The following is a 24,240-nucleotide window of genomic DNA, read 5'->3' on the forward strand; positions in this document are numbered from 1 at the left end:
TATGGCAGCTTTCTTGCTTTGGGACACCTGTCTGATATGTATTATTTTCACACACAATTATTTTCACACCTATTGCCCACAAAACAATAGGGGAATTAAGTTAACTCTTTTTAAAACCACCTCCAAACTGTAAATGCTGCCCTGGCAGGTAAAGCACTGCAGATGTATTTTGGCAGAATTCATCCTCTTAGAAATGCCTGAAAACCTCATCCATTTCTGCCAAAAACAAACAAACTGGTCAATATTTTAATCAGGCAAGAGACATGAAAATGAAACAAATATTGGTCTTAATTCATGAACTGAAATTCAAGCATGAACTAACGGAAAATGGGTGGGGAATCTTTTTTAGCTTGAAGGCCATATTCTCTTGTGGATTTTGCCAGAAAAATCATTGTTTCCTTAGCTACTGGGATGTGATAATGCATCCATACAAAGTACATCCTGACAGGGAGCAAATGTTGAAAACAATGGAGCTTGGGGAGAAGAACAGGTTTGACTCCACACTCCTAGACAGTCCCATGAGTGTAAAAAGTGAACCATTGCCACTCTGTTGCAGCTGAACCAGGGAAAACATGTTTAATAAATCAGCATTCTTATGGTCTGATCCTTAGTTCTGAGTAAATATGCCAGGATTGCAGCTAATTGCCTCTCTCTCTGTGTGTGTGTGTACACACATAAATTAAACAATATTTGTTTTTTAAAAATATGGATCTCTTTAGAGATATGGATCTCCAAAGAAGTTACTATGCTGGACCATCTTTTTCTTCAAACACTGAAAGCATAGGATTCCCATCTTCTTTCTTCTGTACTAATGCTATTGACACCTGAGCAAGAGGCAAAACTTCAGTGGGTGAAGCTTTTCCCTTAACTGAATTCCCACTCTAGAAAAAGGCTCAGATGTGGCAGCAGTTTTGCCTGTCATAAAGGTGCCAAAAGGCCCTGATGGAAAGAACCCAGCAAGTCTAACGAACTGTCAGCTCTACGTGCAAACAAGCAACGGACATCTTCCATAATCAGTCTCATAATTACATTCAGTTACCTAGTTCCGGGTAGAGGAACAAAAACAGTTTTGGCAGTGTGTCAAGTTTGTTTGTTCTTTTATGAAATACTTTCAAGTTAGCCAGCAAAAGCAGAACACTGGAAGCAGTAGCTGCAAGAGCAGACTGATAGGCAGGAATAGAGTAGCTACGTCATAATCCTGTCAGCCATTTCCAATCCCTCTCTAGGATCGCAGTTTTGCTGATCAAGGCTGACAGGAGTCCAGGAACATCTCAGGGACCACAGGTATCCCACCCCTGAGTCAGAGCTGTGATTCTCCTGTCCCTGCCTGCAATATGTAACTGCTGACAGTTTTGAAATTTAGGAGAAAACCCTATTCATAATAATGGCACTCCTTCCCTTGCTAGGCGAGCACACCTCATCAGCCATGCTGCAAAATGACTCACCAGTTATCTGTCACAACAGAGGGCATGCCTTGACACCAATGGCTTTGAGGAAGAGAGTCTAGCTGGCAGGTTTGTTTAGCCTCCTGGCCTTCCTGGGATCTGCCAGGAGTTGGTGTCCTCTGAGATGCTCCTCAGGTGCAGAGTGTATACATTTGGCACTTCCTTGCAGGCCTTCTTCCACATTCCTGTCTGTCAGGGGGGGACGGTGCTTTCTCTGGAGGCCTAAGCAGACACAGACCTCATTAGTCACAAAGCAAAGTTTCTCACCTGCTTGGAAGAAATACAACCGTGGCCGTTCCTGATACGAAAAGCACATCTGCAAGTATTTCATTTGAAAAGCTGATTCACATACTTACCAGGCATCTTCGTGAGTCCCTGTGCTACAGCCATACGTTTACAAAGTCAATTACGTCATTGCTTTTAAAAAAACAAAAACTGTTGCTAAAGGGTTGGATTTTTTTTTAAAAAAATAGCTCTATCTTGTTCTCTCTAGGCTGAGTACATACATAGGTGCTTCAAGCCTTTCCTCAGATGACAGGTTTAACTTGAGCTCTGAATCTTTTCTGATTTAGCAACATGCTCCTGGAACTGTGATGTTCCTAGTAATCTACATGAGGCCTTGCAGTGCAGCATAAAACATATTATTCCTGCTTGAGCCTTGGGTAGAATGTTTCCACAAACCAGAATTGAACTGGCCTTTTGTGCTGGAGTGTCGCATAGCTGACTCACATTCAGTTTGTTCTTCACCACAAGTCCAATCTTCACTTTACATGTGCACAGCTAGTCTTCCTTCCAGTGTTTAATTAGTGTTCTTTCCAAAGTTTACAGTGACATTTGAGAAAGACCAAGCAGTCATCATCAGTCTAGTGCTCCAATTGATGTCAATAATTTTGCCATTTTACCCCATCGTATAAAAAGGGAATGTTCTGAATGGGAAGGAGAGCACTTTCGCCATGGCGACACACCTTTGCCAGCATGCACTCATACCTCAAGAATATTAGGGTCATCCTACTAGATCAGACCAAAGGCCTATCTAGTCCAGCATCCTGTTCTCACAGCAGACAACCAGATGCCTATGGAAACTCCACAAACAGGATAGGAGGACAAACACTCCCCCCCCACTTGTTATGCCTAGCACCTTGTATTCAGAGGCACACTGCCTCTGACACTGAAGGCAGCACAAAGCCATCATGACTGGTATCCATTGTTAGGCTTATTCCCCATGAATCTGTCTAACCCCCTTTTCAAGCTCTGGAAGTTGGTGGGCATTATTACTCCTTCTTGTGGGAATGAATTCCATAGTTAAATGATGCACTGTGTGAATAAATACTTCTTTTGTCTGCTGTCAGTCTTTCAGCATTCAGCTTCATTGGGTTTTAGTGTTACAGAGAGGGAGAAAAACATCTCTCTCCATTCATAATGCTATACACCTTCAGGTCAGCTCTGGGTGCCCAGTGTGTGCTTGTGCTGTATCACCCCTAATATTCCACTTAAAAACCTGGGAATGGAAAAATGCCATGAGAAGTTTTGAGAGTTAATGGCGTTCTGCAAAAACTCAAGCAACTTTTGTTAGGAGTTTAGAAGAACTGTGAAGGGCAGTGACATATCATAAAAACAGATGAATGGAAAACAATTAATGCAAATTAGGCACTGGGAGACGTAGAGAATGGCTAAAGAACTATATGCAACAGGGAAAGATCCACAGCTGGCAGGGGAAAATGCTATTGTGAGTGTGCATTTAAATATACCAGGGACAAAAGAAATCTGAACAATGATGTAACTTGTTCTCATTACTAGAAGCAGAGGGCAAAACAGTTAATAGTGAGCAGCGAAAGCAGTTGTGTTTAAAACAGATTCCCAGATTAATTATGGAAAGGAGTGGGATGATGCATTCATGACACATAGTGATGATGAACTACTTCCTGTTCCAACTGTATCAAGGGACAAACACAAACAGATTTAAACGAGCCAGCCTGGATAACTTGTTCCAAATCATAATTTGGATCTCTGAATACAATACATGCACAGAATAGAGCAGTTAACACAACATTTTTCTTGCAAAGACCCATATCACTGAGACACGTGCTCACATGGCAACATCCCTTTAATTAACATAGTGTCAGATTTGTAATGTCTGAATGCACTAGATACTTTGTAGAGGGCTTTGCTCAGGAGCAATGAAATAACAGCAACCAGCGGCTGCTTTTTTTGACGTTTCACATTCTAAATGCTGCTCTAAAAACTATGATTTCAAAAGTACACCTACAGGACTCAAAGGATGAACAAACCAGTGTCTGGAAACACATCATGCAAGTATACTGGTCAGGTGGTCACAACTGGTTACATTTGGATGGCCACTTATACAAAGAGTCAAAAAATGTGAACTACATTACCAAAAAGAGACAAAAATGGGGCAGATGTGCATGACATTTTCCTAAACACTAGTATTAATAGTTTAAATGAAGCTTATAAATGTTGGAAGGGCCTCTGAAAGCTAGGATCAGAAATGAGCTCTCATCACTCCCTGTTCCCTTTCATCACCTTTCTTCTTTTCTGAGGTTTCCTCTTCTCAGCTCCCATATCTGTTAATACCTGCTTCGGAACTTCATTCCTAACCACCTATAACAACATTCACTGGCCGAATGATGGATGCCTTCAATATGCTGCCTAAGATCCTTGAGCCGATTTCCAATTATACACGTCTCGCTTTAATTTCAGTCATCCATCATCCGTTTTCCTTTTATATAGAGATATCTAAAGGAGAGCTTCATAATTAAAAGTTTGAGACTCAGCCTTTGAAACAGATGCTTCCCCTTTAACTTAAGTGTTCCTGTTGTCTACGCAACCAGCTAATAATTGTGGGTGGGGGTTATGAGTCAGAAGGATTGGCTAAATAAGCATGGGGAACCTGTAGTCCTCCAGATGTGTTGGCCAACATCTCCCATCATCCCAGCCCAGTGGACAAGCTGTCTGGGGCTGATGGGAGTTGACTGGAGTCCACCATCATTTGGCAGACCACAGATTCCCATCCCTGTATTGGTTTCAAGTCAAAGAAGTAAAATGAATATAATTTTGTATGTGAAGAAGAAGAAGAAGAAGAAGAAGAGGAGGAGGAGGTGGTGGAGGAGGAGGAGACTCTTGGAATTAGCAGCCATTCAAAGATTGTTGACAGTGTGAACAAGCATGCTTTAGATCTGTCATTCTACACATATCTGCCCATATCTTTACAAGCAAAATCTCTCTGTAGGAAGCAGATTTGCATATCCATCTACGTGGAGCCCCAAGAAAAAGCACAGAGCACAACCTTCCATTTCACATGCTACACTCGGCAGGTTCGTTTTGAACAGTTAAGTATGATACTCAAATTATGGAGCAATTAATTTTAACCAACTGCAAAGGTAAAGGGTGTGACAGCCCGTATACATGCCAGACAAGGGATTATCTCTCTATAAAGAAATCTGGCCACGTGACACAATTGGCTACATATATTTGTTAGTTTGTCCCTCAAAGCCGGTTTCTATAAAAACTTTATTGGATAAGACATTATGTTATATACCGTATTTTTCGCCCTATAGGATGCACCGTCCCATAAGGCGCACCTAGTTTTGTTTTTTTTTGGGGGGGGGAAATAAAGGGAAAAAAAATTATTTCCCCCCCAGGCGCGGGGCTGGGGCAGGGGAAGCCCGAGCTTCCCCCGACCCCAGCCCCCAGAACAGGCAACTCTCTGCAAGGCACGGGAGCCCAGCGCGGGCTCCCACGACTTGCCGAGATCTGCGTGAAGCCTGGAGAGCGAGAGGGGTCAGTGCGCACCGACCCCTCTCGCTCTCCAGGCTTCAGCGAAAGCCTGCATTCGCCCCATAGGACGCACACACATTTCCCCTTCATTTTTGGAGGGGAAAAAGTGCGTCCTATGGGGCGAAAAATACGGTAAATATGTGGTTCTTTTAATTGTCTTTTTTTTCTTTTTTTGTCACCTTTAAACCTTTTTTCGACCTTTTTGAAGTGACGAATTCTTTTTTTTCTTCTTTTTTGTGCTTAATTTTGTTATACTTACCTTTACTGTATGATTGTATTTTAAACTAATAAAGATTTATATTTTTTTAAAAAACAAAACAAGCAAACAAAAACAAAGCCAGTTTCTGTAATCGTTGGCTCCGGTGAGTAGGCCTTGGCAGCCGGGTTGCTGTCCAACTGCTAGCTATTTCCATTCTAGCTGCGTATATGAAATTGGCCCATACAGGGGGAGATGACTGGGATGGACGCTCTGGTGGTGGCGATGAGAAGGAAAGGGGCTGTAAACCTCCAACTGCTGCTTATCTGGATTAGGCCCTTGCGCATAGTATTTATACTGGAAAGAAACATCCCCTTAACAGCAATGGAAGACATCCTAATGCAAAAAACACATTTGGATGGCCCAGTCTTTGTTGTGGCAGGCAAAGTTCCCAAACTGGATCATTCACATATGGACATATATATGAGTCTCTCTCTTTCTTCCCCAGGGTGAATGGAGCCAAAATCACCTCTCACCAGTGTAACTACAACGCTTAGGTCAAATTCACCTCATACTTTTAAAGCATGTGGCTTTCGGGGGGGCCACTAGGTGGCGCATCGGAAGATGGCTGACAATAACATCTCTCCGACCCACACGAGGTAATTTGGACGCTATGATGGGGGTAATTAGCCTCCTTAACCCCCCCAGGATTGTGGGGGGGACGGCCCTTGCCTGCTGTGCCCTGTACCACCCCCGAATTTGTGGGGGTGGGGGCACTAGGCACAAAGCCCTCCTGTGGGATTCCGGCACTCCTGGACGCCGTCCCTGATCTGCACCGCTAGTTGCAAGAATCTTCAAAAGAAACAATTTGGACAAGATAAATTGCACATACTTCAAGGAAAAAGGGGGAGTAAAGACTGCTGACAGAAGAGATCTCTGATAACAAGACAAGAATAAAATATGAGAAGATACATCAAGATACGGTACGACAAATGACTGAGGGGGGAGGGGGGGAAACCTGCCTTTCCTTTTTTTATGTGATTAAACAAGAATCCCCTCCCCTAATGAGTCAGAAATTAAGGACTTAAGCTGTGGATTTAAGACTGTGTGGAGATAAACTTTCGAACCAAAGCAATGTTTCAAGATGAAGCTGGAAAGCTAAGAGTTTTGTAATGATGCAGTTAAAAATGCCGTCACCATTTTGGGAGGCATTGTTGGAGCTCTTGGATCTGGGAGGACAAAGAGAGAAATCAACTTCTCGGTGGGACTTAAGAGTGACAAATGCCTAATTTATGATGGAAAGAGCGATGTTATCTATGAAGGAGATATATGGAAACCATCTGGACTTAGTTTGGAGGAACGGGAAATCCACACAGGATTATTATATTTGCTTATCGGCTTAAGGAGACTAACAGAAGAGATCGTAAAGGAAAAAGAGAAATTATATGAACAAGATATGATGTGGAAACACCAAGATAAGACTGGATAGAATTATGAACTTTGTCTGGACTGATTGGGACTGATTTGGACATTAACGCAGTAATAAGAAGATGATCTGAATCCCCCTTTGGATCTTGAAGTATGGGTTCCCCCAACAAAATATAAAAATTTGGCTTTGTAATTTGGAATTTATGCGATGTGATTTAATTTGATGTGATTGGCCAGTTAATAAAAATTATTAAAAATAAAATAAAAAAATTAAGCATGTGGCTTTCCCCCAAATAATCCTGAGAACTACACCCTAAAGAGCTACAATTCCCAGGACCCTTAACAAACTACAGTTCCCAGGATTCTTGGGGGGGGGAGCTATGCGATCTTAGGGAGGGGAAAAAACACCTTTCTATCTGTACGTAGAAAGTGATTTTGGCTCTGATCACACTATGAAAGCAAGAAAGAACCCTCCCTTCTCTGCATTAAACCTTCCCTGAAAGGATCACACACAAGCACATGCTTAAGTACACACCCCTCTGATTAAAGTTCAAACTTAACACACAGCTGTATGTTTTATATCAAACAAACATCTCGCTTTGCTCTCAGAGGGCAGTGAATCTGGGTCAGGCTGTAAATGCTTTATCACATATTTGTAACCAGGTGATGATGCCAAGAAAGAAATAGGAACATTAATTTCAAGAGTGGGGTTAAGGCCCTTTTCTCTATGCACCAGGCATGTGGTTGGTGTGCAGATCTGTGTGGAGTCTGGAAGGGAATTTGAAGTTTTTTGGTTGGTGAGATTCACACAAATATCTGGTGCCCCTTACGTTACCTTTAATGCAAACTGATAGGCAGGAACTGCAGTCCAGGAATACATTGGAGGCCAGCTTTTCTAATCTTCCTACATCCCTCTAACGAAAACCAAACCAAACCTAGGAGAAGAAAAAGAGGGAGGAAGTTTAATAAAAGTTTTGCCATGCTCATGAAAACCAATTATTTATTTGTGCCACAGAGTATTTAATTGCAGAAAGATAAAACATGTTTTCTTTCCATAAAAATGGTGCAATCTGTGTCTTTCAAAGGGAGAGTTTAAATCTATGACCCTTAATGATGACTGGAAGATCTGCACTCAAGTGTATTAGGCTGGTTGAGACAGTAGGTGAGGTTGGAGGTGGAAATTCTGCTATGTGCTCATTCCAGTGGTGGAAATGGCATTGGGCAGGATCTCAAACATAGGAGGGACCCCCATATGAGGTCTGTGTTGGTTGGCAAGGAAAAAATAGTTATATGAAAAGGAAAGTTCCTGGATGCCAAGATCCATGCTTGGGGCAAGGACTCTTTGGGGAGAGAACACCAGCAGAGATTTAAAATCACAAAATATGCAGCAAAGTAAAGTGTGGAAATACAGGCTGTTAGACCTTTACAATATGCCCTTGTGAGTTCCTTCCAAAGTTTCCCTCTTCCCCCAGCATAGAAAAAGACCACACATTTGGTAAGTTAAAAATGGCTTACTTAATAACTCAGATTCATGTGCTTTTCCATATAGAAGTCAGAAAAGCTGCACAGGCAGTAAAACTCGTCTTAGTTACTGTGGTGAAAGAATTATTGGTATAGGAAGACAAGCATGGCTTGGGAAAGCCATGTGGTCTGAGCTGCAGCAACCATCTCAGATCCCCTCACGCATTGAGCTTCTCTGGTAGACCGAAGGAACAAAGACTTGATTTCACAGTCCCTCCCAAGGTGAGCTAAGTCCGGCAGGACAGCTTACTTTATGGTCTTAACCCCTTCATGCATAAGATTTAAGCATGTTGGTTATATGAGTCTAGTTATTCCACAGTCTGGAAGTGACACACCAACTTAAGTGCATTTTCCCTGCCACTTTCCTAATCGCAAAAGACATTTTTTAAAAATAATTGGACTGGTAGCGCTTGGGCAACAGAATGCTTTAATCCACTTTTATTGTGAAAACCTAAACTTCCCACTATCCACCTCACAAAGCTATGACAGTCTGGAGGTACCCTCTAGCATCCAGAGACTCAAACCAGGTTTGGACGTATCCTTAGTGAGTTGCCTAGGTCTGTCGATACTCAGGCCTCAGAGCCATGGAAAACCAGTCCCTGTGATTGGCAGCCTCTGTATAGGCCAGGCCTGTACTGGCCAGAACAACAAGAACAAGAACAAGAACAAGAACAGGATATTGGGCTTCTGTCCAGGCCTGATCAACATATCAGTGGCCTTTGCCCACTGCACATCAGATTCAGCCCTAGTTTAGCACAGACCCTGCTCAAGTCAAGTTCTAGTGCCAGACAGCAAGACTCTTCCTGGGCCGGGTTTCAAGTCCAGCCATGCATGGCTCAGCCCTGACATTCAGATATGCACCATATGAGTATTTTTTGCTTTAAAAAACACATAACAGGGCAGGCAAATAACCTGCCCATCTGGCCTTAACAACAACACTGGAAAACTTGGAGAAGTGACTCTTTTTTCTTTCTTTTTCTTTTAAACTAAACAGGACACTGTGCTGGTGAGTACAGATGTGTCTGCCTTAAAATTTGTCACCAGTTGGTGAAACAAATTCAGTAGTACAAGTCCCAAGCCCGGTTGCACGAGCTGCAGTCAGCTGCATTTCACAGGCAAGCGTGCATTTGTGGGCCTGTGCCAGAAAGGATCTAATCAGATCTGCGCAAATGAATCCCGCACTCATTCGGTGCCTTGTAAACATGCGCAGAAATTTGCCGCAGCTCGATGTGCCGGTTGCTTCCTGCTCTGCGGCTTCTTCCCCCCAGCAGCCCATAAGCACCCTGAGAAAGTCCATGCAGATTTCATGAGTTGTTGGTGCTGGAAGATGCAGGCAGACAGCAGAACGGGGAGCCTTTCCTCCATTATTGATGAGGCTGACCTCTCTTCAGACAAGGGATGCATAATTCATGCCGGCTCGGGTGTCTGTGGTGCTTGGCAGCTCTTCTTTCTGCTCCCTGAAATCAGGAGCAACTTCCTGTTGCCCACTGCCACCCTCCTCCCTCCACATCCCACTTGGAAGGGAAGGGCCATAGCTCAGGGGCAGATCATGTGCCCAGCATGTAGAAGGTCCCAGTTTCAATCCCTGGCCTCTCCATTCCTGTCTGATATCCCAGAGAACAGCTGCCAGTCAGTGTAGACAATACTGAACTAGATTGTCAGGGGACTGCCATCGGAACAGGGAAGGGAGGGAGAGGGGCGGTTGGGACACAGGGAACCTTCGAAAATCTTGCCAAGCAGTTCCTCTTCCTGCGGTGGGGAAAGCCATGTCTCCAGTGGGGAAGAGGGGAAGGGACCAGAGAATGCTGCTGGGAGCCCCAGTGCCGCACCTCGTCAGTCTGAGGGTGGGGAAAGCCACAACTCCAGGGTTCAGGAGGGGAAAGGGCTAGAGGATGCTGCTGGGAGCCTCAGCACCACTCCTGGTCAGGCCGGCCAGGAGGGAAGCACGCCTCTTCCGTCGCCCACCTTGCGCAGAGGTGTAAAATGCAAAGAAGGAATGAAAAGGCTGGGGGTGACTAAGCTCTTATGTTGGGGGAGGACAGAGAAACGACCCCTCCCGGATTTTGCTAGCGATTGAGGCAGACATGAACTTGTGGTTCTGCACTGTAAATAGTTTTGCACCATAATAAAACCTGTAAAAGACAGGTCGGAATCCTGACTGGTTACTCGCGAGCAACCACCATTGCCATCTGACAGAGATGGACTAACGGTCTCAGCATAAGGCAGTTTCCTACTATCTCAGAACAAGCAGATGTTGTGATATGGGGTCAAGAACAGAATTTGCTATAGATCTGTATCTTTTCACCCCCTGCCTGCTTCAAAACACCCAGGGTTAATTTTTTTCTATTTAAAGTATTTTCCTTGTGCAACGAAAGATGCCGTCATTACCAAGCAAGAGTTGTGTGCATTCCAGATATCTCTTTGGCCGAGTAATGCTTGCTATCAAGATATTGTGTTTTCCCCAGCAGCTACACAGCGTTGTTTTTATTACTGGGGTGAAAGCAGTTGTCTCTACTCCTCTGCTGTTAACGTCAGTTGCAACGGCGAAGGCTGTGTGAGATACAACTGTGCAGATGTCGTATGTACCGGCTGGAGAGTGCCTGCGAGGAGCACAACAGTTGTGTGATTCTCCACCCACCCACCTGTATCTTGAAGTGGTAACGTCACAGAATTGTGTCACATTTTCTGTGCCCCCTCCCCAAAGAGGTAGGTCAGCCCATAAATACACAACTGAGGGGTGGGTGGGTGTACAGGTCCTGGAAAATCCATACACAGGATATATATTCATTATCTACTTTATTTGTCACGTTTATATCCCACTTTTCCTCCAAGGAGCTCAAGGTGGTGAATGTGATCCTCTCCATCATTTAATCATGACAACAATCCTGTGAGGTAGGCTAGGATGAGAGGCAGTGACTGACCCAAGGTCACCCAGTGAGCTTTGCGGCTGAGTGGAGATTTGAACCCTGGTCTTCCAGGACATAGTCTGCAAAGGATAAAGTAAAGGTAAAGGGACCTTTAGGTCTAGTCGTGGCTGACTCTGGGGTTGCGGTTCTCATCTCGCTTTATTGGCCGAGGGAGCCGGCGTACAGTTTCTGGGTCATGTGGCCAGCATGACTAAGTCACTTCTGGCGAACCAGAGCAGCGAACGGAAACACCGTTTACCTTCCCGCCAGAGCAGTACCTATTTATCTACTTGCACTTTGATGTGCTTTCGAACTGCTAGGTTGGCAGGAGCAGGGACCGAGCAACGGGAGCTCACCCGTCGCGGGGATTTGAACCGCCGACCTTCTGATTGGGAAGTCCTAGGCTCTGTGGTTTAACCCACAGTGCTACTCGCGTCCCTTTCTGCAAGGGATACACTGGCTATAAAACGAGGTTCCAAAGCTGGTGTTTGGTCTATGGTTATTTGAGCCTTGGTGGCTCATGCCTCCACATGCCACAGGCAGCTTTTATGAAACAGCTATCCAGCCTGATCACATTCTTATTCAGGTAACTCTGAAATTTGTGGCATGGAAGGTTGCATTGTCATAGGAAAATGGTAAAGTGCCAATAGACCATCAGATCCAAGGGAATGGAGTCAGTGGATCCCAAACCTTTCCCACAATGGACCACTGGAAAATACTTGGGGGTCTTGGTGGACCACTTAAATGATTTTTTTCTGCAGCTTGTAATGTGCTGGGCTACATTCCATGTGGTTTTTAATTGTATCTTTTATTGCCACTTTCATTTCTTAAATTGTATTTTACTATTTCACAATTTGAATTCTACAGAACTCAAATTGTAACCCAATAAAAATAAATACAAATGGTAATAGAAGCAATAAAAATACAATTGAAATCCACAAAGATATTTTAATGCGGACCCACCTTTCTTTCAGACCACCTGAAAGAAAACTTGCAGTTCACAGTTTGGTAACTCCTGCAGTAGTTGATAGCTGGCTTCTTCCAGTATTCCCTGATCACACCCCTCTATCTACCTAGAATCATAGAGTTGGAAGGAACCCAAGGGTCATCTAGTCCAACCCCCTGTAATGAAGGACTCTCAGCTAAAGCATCCAGGGCAGATGGCCGTCCAACCTCTGCTTAAAAGCCTCCAAGGAAGGAGAGTTCACAACCTCCCAAGGGAGTCCCTTCCACTGTTGAACAGCTCTTACTCTCAGAAAGTTCTTCCTGGTGTTAGTTAGAATCTCCTTTTCTAAATGTTTAGACAGAATCTCCTTTCTTGTAACTTGAAGCCATTGGTTCTACCCTCCAGAGCAGGAGAATACAAGTTCGCTCCATCTTACAACATCTGACAGCCCTTGAGATATTTTAAGATGGCTATTGCATCTCCCCTCAGTTCCCTCTCTTCCAACTCTAAACATACCCAGCTCCCTCAATCATTCCTCATAAGGCTTGATTTCCAGACCCTTGATCATCTCGGTCGCCCTCCTCTGCACACATTCCAACTTATCAACGTCCTTCCTAAATTGTGGCGGTCCAGCTCTTCTGTGGAGGATGAACTGGTGCTTAGATTCCAAAAACATGGGATGCTTTGTACAAATTTGAACCTTTTTAATACTTGATTAGACCGGGGACACCAAATGGTAACACAGCAATCAACACTTAGCATCCATTCTGAAAAACGCAACAGAGCACAACCAATTTCTTTTCTTTTCTTAAAAAAATCCCACAGTACATTTTCCTGCCAGCGCACTGCAGTGAGGAGAGCTATGTATGCAAAGACGTTCATCCCCTGTTACGCAAAGGGGAGGTGGGCTAACAAGGGGATTCAAATCAGCTACAGCAGATTTATCAGAGCGGGTTCAACATACTGTTTGAGATTACGGTTTATCCATATCATTCTATGGATTGTGGGAACAGCTTGTGGCTGATGGAGCAGCTGGTCACCAGGCATAGATCACCCTAAGAAACAGGATAACACTGACTCAAGGAGGTAGCTACAGAGATGGAGTTCTGCTAATCATGGGCTTGGCTTCTCCTTGCTCTTTCATTGTTATGCAGACTTAATGAGATAGTTGTTTAAGCAGATCCTCCCCCCCCCCAAAGAAAGAAACACATCTGTAATGAGCAGGTTTCTCACACTGCTTTCCGCATCAGAGAACAGCTCTGCACAGATTCACCGAACTGGTCCTCTTGTTATCTGTATTGTGTCAGAGCTCAGCTGCACGTTGGGGATGTACTGCTTATAAGGGAAGAAAAAGTTGCAGCATCCAAAGCAAGTGGAGGCAGGAAAGGAGGCAATGGTCACTCTGTTACAACCTGCACGGGGGTGTCGATGGGAGCAGTGGCAGTATAAGGGCACTGGGTTCCAATTCCATTTATTTAGCACATTTTAACCCCACTTTCCCAAAGGGCCCCATGGAGATAACATTGAATTTTTTTATTTTTAACTGTCAGTACAACACACACAAATACACACATACACATAGATATAGACTCATAGAATTGTAGAGTTGGAAAGGGCCCTAGGTCAACCCCCTGCAATGGGGTTTACGGGACCGCCTCTCCTGGTAAGCCCCGCAGAGGACCTTAAGGTCCATGAATAACCATAGTTTAGAGGTCCCGGGCCTAAGGAAGTCAGACTATCCTCCACCAGGGCCAGGGCCTTTTCAGGATTTAACCTCCTTCCGTCGGGCCTGTAAGACAGAGCTATTCTGCCTGGTCTTTAATTTGAATTCAGCCTAATCTTTTATTTCCCTTTATTTTATTTCGAACTGCTAGGTGGGCAGGAGCTGGGACTGAACAACGGGAGCTCACCCCGTCGCGGGGATTCGGACCGCCGACCTTCTGATCGGCAAGTCCTAGGCTCTGTGGTTTAACCCACAGCGCCACCCACGTCCCGTTCCCTATTTAGCTGCCTCCTAATACAGATTGTCTAGGCCAGGGATAGGAAATCTGTGGCCCTCCAGATGCTGTTGGAGGCCAGCTCCCATCAGCTCTAGCCAGTATGGCTAATGGTCAGGGATAATAGAAGCTAGAGTCCAACCACATCTGGAGGGCTAGAGGTTGCCCTAGAGCACTCCACATAATACCACATTATGGTCATATAGGCAGGTGAGTTCCTGGCTAATAATACCTTGTATCTTAGCCCCAACCCCTGCAGCAAGCTCATTTGCACTTGCTCCTCATTGCAGGTCCATGTCTTTTAGAAACACAGCACTCAACTACACAGCTGTAAATAAAATGTTTTAAACCTGTTGTAAAGTACAATATACAAATGCGACACTATATGCCGACACTGAGCCATGACAAATTCAATGTATTTTTCAAAGCGTTTTTTTAAAAAAAGCATTTTCACAGTGGTTTTTTATATGTGTGTAGATTCCACCACAGTTGCACCTCATGATCCAGGAACTTCCTTCCAGCATTCTTGCATGAGCTATGCTTCATCACCATTAGGACAATCACAGGAAACACTTGGGAAGGTAAACAAAAGGCTGCCCTTCTCACCTAGTCTTAGGTTTATTCTGAACACATCCACTTATTACCTGGTTTGTGAAATTGGCTTTTGGTGGAGAGGCTAAATGAAGCTTTAGGGAGGTGGGAAGGAGAAAACAACAATAGTTTCAATTTACTGGAGCACTGCACTGAAAGATTTCTATCCTGTAGTTTGGCGGTAGTGCCTGAATAGAAGATTTTGTGAACATCTAAGAACTGGAAAGGGACGCGGGTGGCGCTGTGGTCTAAACCACAGAGCCTAGGGTTTGCTGATCAGAAGGTCGGCAGTTCGAATCCCCACGATGGGGTGAACTCCCGTTGTTCAGTCCCAGCTCCTGCCCACCTAGCAGTTCGAAAGCACATCAAGTGCCAGTAGATAAATAGGTATCACTCCGGCGGGAAGGTAAACGGTGTTTCTGTGTGCTGCTCTGGTTTCGCCAGAAGCGGCTTAGTCATGCTGGCCAAATGACCCGGAAGCTGTCTGCGGACAAACACCGGCTCCCTCGACCTACAGAGCGAGATGAGCGCACAACCCCAGAGTCGTCCACGACTGGACCTAATGGGGTTAGGGATACCTTTACCTTTACCTAAGAACTAGAAGGCAATTTTTTTTCTTTTTTTCAGCAGCTCAACTACACCAAACTTCAGAAATGGGCTTGCATGGACATGTTGGTCCAAGATCTTTTGGTGCTGTGGTCTTTCAAATCATGTATTTTATATCTGACTTCACTTAGTAATGCTTTCTTTTGAAATGTTTAAGATAATTGTTTTGTTAACTTTGCTCTGCTAAATGTGCATTCTGCAGTTGACCTCCTCTGTAGTGTTTTGTTTTTTTTAAAAAAATGTTTAGGATAATATTTTTGTTTCCTGTTAATTATGTTTGAATGAGTGTTAATTGTATTTAAATGCATACTTTATATTTGACTTTCTTCAGTAATGTTTTGTTCTAGATTGTTTTATTTGATGTTTTAAAGTAGTTTGTAAACTGATTTGAGATCCCCCCTTAAAAATATAAAGCAGTATAGAAATAAAATTAATAATAATGATCATCATCATAATAATAAAGGGAAAAAGGTAAAGGACCCCTGGATGGTTAACGTCAGTCAAAGGTGACTATGGGGTTGTGGCGCTCATCTCGCTTTCAGACTGAGGGAGCCAGCATTTGTCCACAGACCATGACAGAAGCCAGAGCGCACAGAGACACCGTTTACCTTCCTGCCACAGCAGTACCTATTTATCTACTTGCACTGGCATGCTTTTGAACTGCTAGTTTGGCAGGAGCTGGGACTGAGCAATGGGAGCTCACCCCGTCGCGGGGATTCAAACTGCCGACCTTCTGATCAGCAAGCTCAAGAGGCTCAGTGGTTTAGACCACAGTGCCACCCGCGTCGTCATAATAATAATAATAATAATAATAATAATAATAATGTACTGGGTATATTCTTTCATGCTGTATCTCTTAGCCTCCCAGCCTGTTGATTACAGTGGCTTATTGATTTCTAACAAGGCATGCCTGTTCCAACCTTCGTTTTCATCTCCTACAGCTCTCAGTGGACTCATGATCATGCTTTGTTTTATTTGTGTTTTTTTTTAAAAAAAAGAATAGCACATGTAATATACTGGGGCCGAAATCTCATGCACATTTAACTGGGAGAAAGGCCTAGTGAACTATATCAAAGTAAATATGCACAAGTTGTTTGCATAGGACTTGTCATTGAAGTACTTTCCCTACCTGTTGCCCAGTTCTTTTGCCTTTCTGCATCCACCAGGTTGTTCCAGCATTAGATACAGGTCCCTATAAAGTGCTGTCCTAGGCAGCCACCTAGTGGAAAGGCCATCCTGGTCCTGATGCAAATGGCTAATTAGGCTGTATTCAGAAACACCACTGAAAAAAGGCATGTAGCACCAAGACAACCACAAAACTGGGAAAGCACCACTTGCAAGGGGGAAGCAAGTCCAGATGTTTCAAATGAGATTTATTCTAGCCCTGTCACACGTTGGATCAAATCCTTTCTCAGGGGCACTATAAATATAGAAATAGTATATGCCCTAAGAATGGGATCATAAAATGTAGGATATAATGCACTCTCATAGTCCTTCCACTAAATCAAATAAAATTATCAAGTTCCTTTAAATGTTTTCCCCCTCTCATACACACATATATCAAAAACCCAAATGTCTAAAAATCAGACAACTCTCAAACATGAGAACCACCTAAATGGAGCCTAAAACCTGTTTAAAATTACATGCAATGCTGCCTGAACAGCAAATGCAAAAGAATAAACTAAATATTTAAACAGTAATTTTCATCAAATGCAAGGAACACAACAGCAAATCCTGCTGCAAGAAGCTTCTAAAATGGTGTGTGTGTGTGTGTGTGTGTGTCTCTGTGTGTGTGTAAACCATTGTCTATGTAGCCAAGTGCTACTAATGAACTCAGGGAATATGTGTGAGCACAGCTTTCATATCCTAGGTCTGTTTTTAGGGGACTTACTTTTATTTCACAGTCAGTCACACTGCTCCAGAGAGGATGGTTGTACATGTTGTTGCTTGGAGCTTAAAAGCCTGATATTGTGCTGCTGCCGCCAGCCCAACTGACAGAGAATGTTTCTTATGTGCATTCAAGCAAACTAACCCTGCAATCAGTGAAAAGATAATAGCCGAACTGGATGGATGATATGGGCCGGAGTATAAATGCATATCAAAGCCCACAGGCATCTGAATGGCCACTGTGAGAACAGAATGTTGGACTAGATAGATGGGAGTTCATGGCATACAAGTTTCCATGTGTGGCGTATGTAGTTCCTTAAGATGAACTCACCTGCTTAAGAACATGCAGTCGACTAAGGCCAGTTGTCGCATGCCTTGTATCTACTACAGCTTACATGCTGGGGCACAGGGGCAAAAAAAGAGCAAGCAGCCTTTTGTTAAAAGTTGCTGGACAGAGAGAGGCTGAAAACCTGCATTTTCCATAGCAGCGGGGGAGCACAAAACCACGTACTGCATGATGTTCGTCGTCTTTAGAGCAGGATTGAGAAACATGGGGCCCTTCAGGCGCATGTGGACCCCAATTCCCATCTGCCCCACCTAGCATGGCCAGGGATGATGGGAGGTGCAACACCTGGAGGGTGTCCCCTGCTTCAGAGTATACCATGTTGAATCACGATCCTTCTCCCGGTGTCCCCGGTTTATATGCGGATTGTGCAAACTTTTGTAGTAGATCCAATAACTGTGGGTTGCTTCGGGGTGGGGAGACCCAAAAATAAAGAGGCAATACATTTAATTAGGATCAAGTAAAATGTCACAGTGCAGCTGGCAGGCTTTTGTGTTCCCCTGATATTCAGACTGGATCTGTGTTCGAAACTCCCATTGTTCTAGGCACATTTTGCAACAGGGAATTTCATTAGCACAAGCAGTTTCTGAGCTCTGGGCGCAGTACTGTGCCTAAGATTTCAGATTAAAACTGCAGAGTAAAAGGAAAGAAGGACCTTTTTCTGCCTCCCCACTTCCAGCTACTCTCTGAAGACTGGAGAAGAGACCCTCTTAAGAATATTAGGGGTGTGTGCAAGGTAAGGACTAGACCATGTGAAAAATGCACATAATATTTTAGCTGCCATTCATTCATTTTCAGTTTATTATTCTTGTTATAAAAAAGCACACCTAGACATCCCATTGTTGCGCCCATAACCTAGGTTTAAAGTGCCATTTAGCTCCTAGCTTTCATATCTCAGTTTTTAACACTGGACTGAATGTTAGGCTAAGAAAAAGTTGGGATGAGAAGGAAAAGACCTTGAAGTCTAAAGTTTGTAACAGTTGCAAGAAGGAGGTGTTAAGTACAATCCCATGCCTACTCGCAGAAGTAAGTCCACTTGTGTCCAGTGGGCATCTGGATACAGAATGGCAGCTTTAATAAGGTTAGAATCAGTGTGTTTCAAACCTGGGTCTCCAGTTGTTTTTGGACTGCAATGTTCATCATTTCTGAACACTGGATGGTGGGACTTGGGAGTCCAACAATATCGAGAGACCCAAGTTTGAAACACACTGAGTTGGATCCTAGTCAGTGCAAAAAACATGGCAGATTGCACTAAGGTTGTACTGGGATCCAAAAACAAGGGCTGTTCCCCATTGAAAAGATAAAAACCACTGGTTACTTGGCTCTGCCTCCAGGCGTTGTGGGGAGATATTACCTTTTGGCTAGTTGGTCCCCCCCCCCGTGAACTTTCTCAGACAGCACAAAGGGTAACTGAGGACACTGATATTTTATTTTGATGAAAGCAACACTGGCTCTTTCTGGATGACAATACCATAGGAAACAGATGGGTTTTGATAAAACAAGTTATTTATATCTGTGACTAATCTTAGTTACTCACGTCATGCTAAGAATCACACATGTGCGCCCCAGAAGAATCAGTGATCAGCAAGAACTAGCACATTTCTTTTGGGGTGGGGGTGGGGTGGAGAGGTATTACTTATAACAAGCCCAGAGCCTTGTTATGAGGCAGCAAGGAAGCCATGCTGCTGTCATGTCATGTGTGGAATCGGCACAGCTTCCTCACCTCCAAGTTCCTGTAGTGGTTCCCTGGGGATGCCTTGACATGTAGCAGCAGCAGCAGCAGCTGCCTGCAGCACCAAGTCCTCTGCCTAGTTGCATACCTGTCAACTGTCCCGCTTTGAGCAGGACATCCCGGAATTACAGAAGCCACACCAGCTTCAGATTGGAAGTCCCATTTTTGTTGAGTGCGTGGACCTGAAAGATGCTCATGTTTGGGGGCCATGCTCTCTTGCCGGTTACCTGGATCTCGCAATGGTGCAGCCGCGACCAGAAGGAGGAGGAGTACCAGCAGGAATGGATGAAATTTAAAGACTATTTAGCTAAATATGCTAAAGGTAAAGGTAAAGGTAAAGGTACCCCTGCCCGTACGGGCCAGTCTTGACAGACTCTGGGGTTGTGCGCCCATCTCACTTAAGAGGCCAGGGGCCAGCGCTGTCCGGAGACACTTCCGGGTCACGTGGCCAGCGTGACATTGCTGCTCTGGCCAGAGCCAGAGCCAGAGCCAGAGCCAGAGCCGCACACGGAAACGCCGTTTACCTTCCCGCTGGTAAGCGGTCCCTATTTATCTACTTGCACCCGGAGGTGCTTTTGAACTGCTAGGTTGGCAGGCGCTGGGACCGAGCAGCGGGAGCGCACCCCGCCGCAGGGATTCGAACCGCCGACCTTTCGATCGGCAAGCCCTAGGCGCTGAGGCTTTAACCCACAGCGCCACCTGCGTCCCCAGCTAAATATGCTAAGATAACTTAAAAAGAAATACTTGCAAGTACCGGATTGGCTTAGGATTTAAATATGTGATGTTATTCTATATATCTAAAGTTAAAATGAAAAGTAAATTGATTGATTAAGTAAATTTTATGAGAAATTAGTTTTGGAAAACTGTTACAATGATATACATAGAAACTCAGCCAGGGGGATTTGAGGAAGTCACCTAACAATGTTAACAAAAGGGGAACTAATATAGTTAGGATTTATGTTTGTTTGTTTCTTTGCTTGCTTGCATTTTGATGTTTGTTATAAATTTGGAAAATCAATCTTTTTTTGGAAAAAAACCAAAAAACTCTTGGGGTGCAAAGTAGGACCAGTAAAGGGTATGGCCTGGGGAGAGTTATGAGGGCCAGATAGAGAGGTCTGAAGGGCTGCTTCTGGCCCCCAGGCCTGAGGTTCCCCACGCCCGTGCTACAGGTTGCCATAGGTGTCAGCAGAGGCACCCACAAACTATGCAGTCATCCTGCAAATTATTTGACTCATGATAGAATTAAGCAGAAAAGCCTCAAGCTCATTGAAGGACCTGGGCTCCAGCTCCAGGCAAGTACTGAACCCACCTTTCGTCCATGGCCCATCCAAGCCCTTTGCAGATGCTTCAGAGATGCATTGCCTGTCATTCATTTCAGACAGGATAAGTGGCAGCCTTGAGCCAAGATGACTGAGGGATGGGCTCCAGCTGCAGAGTTCACATGTGGATCTAAAACTTATCCGCTGCCTGGACAGGTGGGGCTAATGTAAACAACATATTTTATTTTTGTTTTATTTATTAGATTTATATACCGCCCTTCGTGGGATGCGGGTGGCGCTGTGGGTTAAACCACAGAGCCTAAGACTTGCCGATCAGAAGGCCGGCGGTTCGAATCCTCGTGACGGGGTGAGCTCCCGTTGCTCGGTCCCTGCTCCTGCCAACCTAGCAGTTCGAAAGCACGTCAAAGTGCAAGTAGATAAATAGGTACCGCTCTGGCGGGAACGTAAACGGCGTTTCTGTGCGCTGCTCTGGTTCGCCAGAAGCAGCTTAGTCCTGCTGGCCACATGACCCGGAAGCTGTACGCCGGCTCCCTCGGCCAATAACGCGAGATGTGCCACGCAACCCCAGAGTTGGTCACGACTGGACCTAATTGTCCCTTTACCTTTTACCACCCTTCAGCATAAGATCTCAGGGTGGCTCACAGGATAAAATACAGGATAAAAAAATACTGCTTAGTAGTAGTCGTGGGAGTAGGGCCACTAGCTGCAGAACTTGCAAAAGTTTCCAAACTACTGTTAAAAACATTGATGAATCTTGTGGCACCTTACATAGCAGCCAACATATTATGGCACTAGCTTTCATTGAGTGTTTACATCTTTTCCTCTCTATCCATGCATACCTGCCAACTTCGGGTAGCACTTAATTTATCTGATGAAGTGGGTTTTCGCCCGCAAAGGCATATACCACAGTTAATCTACTGAGTGCTGAAGAAATCTTTATTGTTTACTTGCTGCAGCTGACTACCCTTGCTACTGCCCTTCTGGAAGTTAGGCTCCTTGAATCCCATTCATTGTTTGGGGTTGGACAAGGTAGAACACATCAGGTAGAACAGATTCATTAGGCCCCATCACAATTTATTTATTTTTCAGCCTTATGTCCTCCAATCATAATATAAGTTTAGATCTCGAGTTTAAAGGATGCAAGAATGCAGGGTCTGGGTTTGGAATTGATATTGCCAATTGAAAATCTAATTCCACGGTTCAGGGGCCTCCTTGGAGAGGAGTTGGAAGTAAAGTTAGTGGCAAAAGCACATTGCAGATTCTGCCTGGCGCACTCGACGCTTGTGCCTTGATTGGATGTGCAAGCCTGCACTTTCCCATCAGCACCAATTGTTACAGTCTGAATTATTAACAGTACATCACGGCAATCAAATCCTTCCAAATCAATGATCAAGATTCATTTATTTGTATTTAGTCATCGGACCATCACAAAACAAAAGTTTAACAAGGTAACATCAATGAAAGATAACTCGGCCCCAAACAAAACTACATGCAGCATAAACAAACTTAAAATGCCGAATTCCTCTGGCAGATCACAGCATATCACTTTCTGACATTCTCACAAATTGAAAGTGAACAAAATCTTTGAATGTTACTCACATCCCTCATCTCCACTTTTGCTGCATTTTAGTTTGCTCCTTTGTTGTTGTAAGTGTGTGTGTGTGTGTTGAATTGATATGAACTAAAAACAAAATTTGATTATATATAAATATGCACATATGCATAGTGACAAAAGTTCATAAATCTTCATCCATAGCCACAAATGATCCAGAGAGAAACCACATCTCTCCAACAGAACAGGAAAATTATCAACCAATAGGTTTGGGAGGCAAAAAGCCACAATTTCTATATAATTGGGCATACATATATCCCAGCAATATCAATGCTGCATACATAAACCTTTTTTAAACCAACCAACCAACCAACCAACCAACCAACCAACCACCTCCAATGAGGGAGATTCTACCACCTTCTGAGGTAGCCCGTTCCATGGTTGAACAGTTCCTACCACCAGAAAGTTCTTCCTGATGTTTAATTAGAATCTCCTTTGTTGTTATTTGAATAACAAGACCCATTGGTTTGGGTCCTACCCTCTGGAACAGCAGAAAAAAGCTTGCTCCATCTTCCATGTGACAGCCCTTCAGATATTTGAAGATGGCTATCAGATCACCTCTCAGCCTTCTCTTCAAGCGTTTGTATGGCTTTCACGACAGCTAATGTGTGGTGAACTTTCTATGCAATGGCCCCCTTCGCCAACCTGGTGCCCTCCATACATTTTGGGCTGTAAGTCCCATCAGCCCCAACCAGCACGGGACAGCACTAGGCACGGCAAAGGGTGCCACAGAAATTTCTCAACCCTTCCCCAGCTCTGCTTCTCTGCCATGCAAGCATATGGAATTGTTCGCAACTCTTCTGCTTGAACAGAATCACATAAGCTAAAAGGGGAAGCCTGGGCATATTTTTGGTTGTAATTCAAGGAGCAGAGCCTCTGCCAGTCCGGAAGCAGCAGGATCCGATTCTGCTCACAGGAACACAGAGAAATATCATGTATGGGAAATGACAACACTCAACATGTTCCTAGGTGTTCTAGTTTCAAAGCAGTGATTTACCAAGCTGACTTGCATTGCAAGCTTCCAGTGTTCCATGCCGGAAGAGAACGCAGGATTTGTGGCTGAGGAAACTGAACGCCACAAAGAAGACCCATGATTCACTGAGGAGTCACACAGAGTGTGATATATATCTAGTACACCCCGGCTCCTTTTCAAATGCACAAAATGTTGTACGGCAATCTGGATCCTGCTCTAGAGTGGACTTACAGAGGCTGACCTTGGGCAAATCATTACTCCTCAACCTTGGCTTCCCATCAATAAAACGGGAAGGAAAAAGACACAATCTACTTACTGCTATGAATTTGTGGTGGGCGGGTGGGTGTTAAACTGTGTGCCAGACTCTTCTAACCCCTGGATCCAGCAAGTATGAAAAGCTAATCAAGCCTTCTCATTCTGGGAAATAGCCAAACTAGCTTCCTGGTGAGGTGATGGGCAAATGGGACAGAAAAAGCCACAGCTGAGAGCAGAGTTGGGGCCGGGATGTGAGCTAGAAGCAGCAAGCTGGAGAAACATTTGAGAGCAACGTTTGATTCTGTTTGAATCCAAGGCTGCAACTATGGGATAAATAATACCTTTTTGGGGTGTTGATGCTATGAACCCCTCCATCTGTCCAGAGGTCCTTTACCTTTTTACTTTACACAATGGCCCCCAATATTTACCTGGTTTGCACAAACAAATATCTGAATGGGGAAAGCCATCTCCCCTGAACTGGGAAGCAAACTTAAGTGTGTTCTTGATACTGCTAGTGATTTAGCCATATGAATTCTACCTTGGTCTGTTTTTGGTAGGAAAAAGCAAGTGTCAGGGGTGAAGGGACAAAAAGAGGAAGGTGGGGCAGGATGGCGGAAGATGCACAATGGTCACAGGTTTGATCCCAAGCGTCTCCATGTAGGTCTGGGAGGTTCTCCTGTCTGGACCCCTGGACAGCTCTCCATAATACTGACAACATGGCCTGACT

The 24,240-nt window shown here is 44.3% G+C and overlaps 1 protein-coding gene across 2 annotated transcripts in view; it reads right to left on the reverse strand.

Moving 5' to 3' along the window:
* The window catches only part of LOC307214938 (galactosylgalactosylxylosylprotein 3-beta-glucuronosyltransferase 1-like), a 64,396-nt gene that overhangs the window by 24,749 nt on the left and 15,407 nt on the right, over nt 1–24,240 (reverse strand). Inside the window, exons 2-3 of one of the 2 annotated variants that reach the window (XM_079974043.1) lie at nt 7,700–7,799; nt 1,446–1,667 (exon numbers count right to left, since the gene is read on the reverse strand). The gene's annotated coding sequence lies outside the window, so the exon portion shown is untranslated. The remainder of the gene's footprint in view (nt 1–1,445; nt 1,668–7,699; nt 7,800–24,240) is intronic. The other variant, XM_079974044.1, reaches the window with a different exon arrangement.

Source organism: Podarcis cretensis (assembly GCF_951804945.1).
Source record: "Podarcis cretensis genome assembly, chromosome: 4".
Lineage (NCBI taxonomy): Eukaryota > Metazoa > Chordata > Lepidosauria > Squamata > Lacertidae > Podarcis > Podarcis cretensis.